Below are 5,585 nucleotides of genomic sequence, written 5' to 3' on the forward strand. Positions count from 1 at the left end.
TTTTTTTTTTTTTTGAGATGGAGTCATGCTCTGTCTCCCAGGCTGGAGTGCAGTGGTGCGATCTCGGCTTTCCAAAACCTCCACCTCCTAAGTTCAAGCGATTCTCTGCCTCAGCCTCCCCAGTAGCTGAGATTACAGGCACCGGCCACCATACACAGCTAATTTTTGTATTTAATAGAGAGGGGGTTTCACCATGTTGGCCAGGCTGGTCTTGAACTCCTGATCTCAGGTGATCCACCCACCGTGGCCTCCCAAAGTGCTGGGATTACAGGCATGAGCCACTGCACCCAGCCCTGCTTCTGTCTTTAGATACAGTTGCAAGCTGTGATGTGTGTGGATGGGGGAGTGGGGACTTGGGGATTGGGCTGGGGGAACCCTCGGAAACCGCTCTACTGCCTTCCAGGTGTCCCCAGCTCGGGCTGAGACCAAGGCACCCCCTTGGCCTTCTGCCCCCACCTGCTCCCTCCCGGCCCCACCAGCCTGTGGTCACAAGGGCTGCTGACAGCTGGGACGCGTGCTGGGGTCTGGCGTTATTTACTGCCGCAGCTTCCTCCTCCTTCCAGGAACTTGTCCTCTAACTTGGGGCGGCAGCGAGGCCTCTAATCTTTCGGATCTCATTTACCGGCATTGGTCTCTCACTTCCTGTTACTAGGCCTGGACCGAGGCACAGGGTCAGCTCCGTGCACTGCGCCTTGCCTGTTCCCGGGGCCTCTGTTCTGGCCCCTCGGCAGGGAGGACACAGGGTCAGATGCCGGGCATCAGGCACAGTGTCCATCTGGGGTAGGGCCAGCTCCACAGAGGCAGCGGACCCAGGGCTGAGCCGGCTGCAGGCACTGCTCCCTGGAGTCCAGGGTCCAGCATGGGGACTGGGTTACTCCTTCGCCCCTCCTGGCTTGGCAGAGCGTCACAGAGGGCAGCCTTCCCCAGACTCCCCCACATCCCCTCCTCCCACTCCTGCAGCCACCAGGGCCAGGGAAGGTGAGTGTGGGCATGGACAAGATCCCTGGAGACTGTGGGGTCTGCTGCCCTGGAGATGTGGAATCCCAGGGCTTGCCCACGTCCTCCACCCTGGGTGCGTTCCCCAACTACCCAGAGGAGGACTGGCATCTCGGGGCCTCCAGGGCATGGGCAAGAGTGGCTGCCCAATCCCCGCCGAGGGCCTGAAGCCAGGGCCAGGCAGATCCTGCCTTGTTGAGCAGTATCTGCAGTAAGGGCTCTGTGTGCCGAACACCTGCTGTGCGCCCTGCAGTCAGTCACTTATCCCAGAGATGGGATTGAAACCCAGCATTCTCCTTCTGCATCCGTGAAGGAAGCTTTGTCTTCTAAAAACCCTAGCCCTTCTGTCACCTTGTCCTCAGCCAGCCTGCTTCTGTCCCTGTGCCATAAGCAAGATGAATTTCTCTCCCAGGGTGGCCCTGCAGAGGATGAGAGATGGCCCTTGTGAGAGGAACCCTGGGCACCCCAGGCATGGCTCCCCAGCTGATGATAGAACAGCTGAGACAGACCAGGCACCGTGGCTCACACCTGTAATTCCAGCACTTTGGGAGGCCGAGGCGGGTGGATCACTTGAGGTCAGGAGTTCGAGACCAGCCTGGCCAGCATGGTGAAACCCTGTCTCTCCTAAAAATACAAAAATTAGCCAGGTGTGGTGGCAGATACCTGTAATCTCAGCTACTCAGATGGCTGAGGCAGGAGAATCACTTGAACCCGGAAGGTGGGGGTTACAGTGAGCTAAGATCGTGCCACTGCACTCTAGCCTGGATGACAGAGCGAGACTCCGTCTCAAAAAAGAAAAAAAAGAGAAAGAAAAGAAAAGAACAACTGGGATCAGGAAAAGTATGGTCTTCATAGTGGCAGAGTTTGCGAGGGGGTCTTTGGGAAGAAGGAAGGTTGGAACTTGTGGCTGGGGGATGGATCAGAGGGGAGGGCTGTCCTGCTGACATTGGCCTCTAGAATGGGTATACAGGATGACCGCCTGGGGCGGGGAGGAGATTGTTATACTTAGTGTTTAAATCTCATTCTTTTTTTTTTTTTTTTTTTTTAAGACGGAGTCTCGCTCTGTTGCCCGGGCTGGAGTGCAGTGGCTGGATCTCAGCTCACTGCAAGCTCCGCCTCCCAGGTTTACACCATTCTCCTGCCTCAGCCTCCCGAATAGCTGGGACTACAGGCGCCCGCCACCTCGCCCGGCTAGTTTTTTGTATTTTTTAATAGAGACGGAGTTTTACCGTGTTAACCAGGATGGTCTCGATCTCCTGACCTCGTGATCCGCCCGTCTCGGCCTCCCAAAGTGCTGGGATTACAGGCTTGAGCCACCGCGCCAGGCCAATCTCATTCTTTTTAAATGCCTATCTTTCGTGAATGTTTTATAATGTAAGTAATGTATTCATACAGTCACGGAAACTTGTGATCTAAAAATAACTCTGCATATATCATTTGTACGGGTAAGGGTGCACGGTCACAATAGTGTGAAGTTTGAAGGTCACTTTCTCCTAGGTCTTATTATTTCTTTAATTACTTTTTATTTATTTATTTATTTTAGAGATGGAGTCTTGCTTTGTAACCCAGGCTAAAGCTCACTGCCTCCTTGAACTCCTGGGCTCAAGAGATCCTCCCGCCTCAGCCTCCCGCCTCAGTCCCTCAGGGTAGCTGGGACTGTAGGCGTGTGCCACCGCATCTGGCTCTAGGTCTTATTATTTCTGTCCTTGGCCACCCACCTGCTGATCCCAAGGTCAAGGATGGCAGGATGAAGGAAGGTCCCACATTTGGGGACCTGCAGGACCGGCTGCAGCAGAAAGGCCTAGTTTAATGAGTAACACGGGCGGGCCTGAAGACCGAGAGGTGACGTGGGCACACATGGGGCTCAGGCCTCTGTCTGGTGAGCACTTGCCCTCAATGGAAGCAGAGACAAGACCCTGCTGGGCCCTCTGTTTTGTTTTGTTTTCTGAGACAGAGTTTCACTCTTATTGCCCAGGCTGGAGTGCAATGGTGCAGTCTTGGCTTACTGCAGCCCCCCCCTCCCAGGTTCAAGTGATTCTCCTGCCTCAGCCTCCCAAGCAGCTGGAATTACAGCCACACACCACCACGCCTGGCTAATTTTGTATTTTCAGTAGAGACGGGGTTTCTTTATGTTGGCCAGGCTGGTCTCGAACTCCTGACCTCAGGTGATCTGCCCTCCTCGGCCTCCCAAAGTGCTGGGATTACAGGCGTGAGCCACTGCTCCCAGCCATGGGCCCTCTGATTAGGAACCCAAGAGCACCTTCCTGGGAACAGAAAGACAACTGGGCACCTGCTGAGGCACGCCCACTTGCCAAGCTGTCCTGGGATCCCTGGGCAGAGCGTCATCGCTGGAGAATGTAATTCCACAAGAAGTATTTGTCACACTCCTGCCAGGGCCCTGGGCAGGAGCAGAGGTGCTGTGTGCTGCCATGCATTCCTGGTCAGGTAGGTGACTGACACGAATAAGATGCCAGCAGTCCTGAGAGTCAGGTGCCTTCCTGGACCCCTTGGTGAGCGGAGGTGAGTTGCCACCAAGGAGGGAAGATTCAGGAAGATAACTGCAAGGTCCTTAATCCATCCACCAGTCCGTGGATAGCAAACATAATGCATGGGCACTGATTAGGTTTGCCAGCCCATGCTGGGTGCTGGCGTCAGTGTCCTTCATCTCCTGCCAAGGGGAGAGGATCTCCAATGAACTGCTGGGACTGTGATCCCATTTTGCTGGGGAGGAAACAGATTAGGGAGGAAGAGAACCTTGCTGGTGAGCGGTAAAACCAGGATTGGAACCTGCACTGCTAAGGTCTCTGCCTCCCTCTAGGACCTACCCTGGCTGTGTGTACCCCAGGTGTGTGTGGAGTCAGCCGGGGGCTGTGCTGGTAGGGCCGCCAGGCATTGCCCAGCCTCCTCTTCTGCACTTGGAAGAATTCCAGTTGTTTTTCAGCCTCTCTCTTCCTCCAGGAAGCCTTGCGTGATAGCCCTACCTCACTGCCAAGACACACACACCCTCTTCTCCCTTTTTCCTTGGAACCTGTCTTATCTCACAGTTGCCTTTGTCATCGGTCACTTGCCAGCGTCCCTCACTGGGTTTCAGGCTCCTGGAGGGAAAGACCTGAGTCTTTCATTCTCGGGATGCCTAGCAGGGGGCTTAGGGCATCATGGGCATTCAGGAAATAACTGGAGAAATGTAGATGAGGAAACAGCAGGGGGTGGAGAGGGAATTGCTTCTGAAGGTGAGAAGTGAACCTAGAGGGATGAGCAGGCGGGGTGGGGGTGGTGGGGAGTTGTGAGGAGGCCAGTACGGAAGAGCTCCAGGGAGGGCATGGAGCATGGTGTGAGCAGGATCCCTGTCTGACCTCCTGGGATGGCCCCAGGAGGGCCTTGAAAGCCAGGCAGAGGGATGGGATCAGATACTAACATCCATAAGGAGCCCTAGCAGGTCCTTGAGCAGGGGCATGGCAGGGCAAGCCTTCCTTCAGTCCAGGGCGAGCCTGCGCCAACCTGTCCCGCAGAGAAGGGCATGGGGGACAGTTACTCCCTCTGGGAGTTCTTCCAGCTCGGCTGCCCTCGGCCAGAGCTCAGGACTCACACTCCCCTGGAACTTGGAGTTTTGGGTTCAATCTTTTTTCAATAAATGGCTTATTGGGAACCGACAGGGTGGCTAGAGCCTGCCTGGTGTTGGGGTTAGGGGACCCTGCCTAGGGGTTTGGGCTCTGTGGGTGCGTGAGGGCCACGCCACGGTGGTGCTGGCATTCCCCATCCTACCCTGGGCTCAGTGCCTCTGCCACACTCCCTCTGCCACACTCCCTCTGCCCACTCTGGAAGCCAGGCCCCCTGGTGCTGGGGGAGGCACTGGCTTGGAGAGGAGCCCCTGGCTGGTCCTTCCAGAAGACAGAGTCTGTGGGGTGGGCCTCCACAGCCCTGCCGGGCCCCACACGGGCAGCTGTTCCCGGAATGGGGGTTTGAAACTTTGTTGGCGAATCTGCATGTGGTCTTAATTATTTATATGCAGTACTTATCTCCTCCAAATGTTTTATCGGGATTCGGCAGATCCGAGTGTGCAGGCAGCGGGTGTGGGGGCCAGGGCAGGGATATTATGGGAGCACAGGGAGGCCCCAGAAGTTGGGGTGTCCCCCAAATCAGCTGGACGACCCAGAGGAAGGAAAGACCCTGGTTAAGGACGGTCAGGTTAACTCTTTCAGGCCCTGCCCAACGCTGCAAAATCGCACCCGGGTGTTTGGCCTGGGCAGGCCTACCGCGGTTTTGTGGGGTCCGGCCCATGCTGATGTCGCCCCTGCCCCACAGGACTCTGGTGGACTGGAGGGAGGGTAGGGAGCCACATCTCCCAGCAGCAACCCAGGACTTAAGAAGGGCCACTGCCCTTTTCTGGTGGCGGTAAAGGAGGAGGAACCAGCATGACCTTGGAATCCGTCACCTATTAACTTCCCGCGTATCACCTCATCTCCCTCGGCACCCACCACCCCCTGGAAGTGGGCTTATCTGGCTCATATTTAGAAGAGGAAACCAGAGACGAGTCACTGATCTGAGGACCTCCAGCGCAGCAGGGAGGGGCCCAGGTGGGGGGCGGGCGG

Source organism: Colobus angolensis, unplaced genomic scaffold (genome assembly GCF_000951035.1).
Source record: "Colobus angolensis palliatus isolate OR3802 unplaced genomic scaffold, Cang.pa_1.0 Scaffold1, whole genome shotgun sequence".
Lineage (NCBI taxonomy): Eukaryota > Metazoa > Chordata > Mammalia > Primates > Cercopithecidae > Colobus > Colobus angolensis.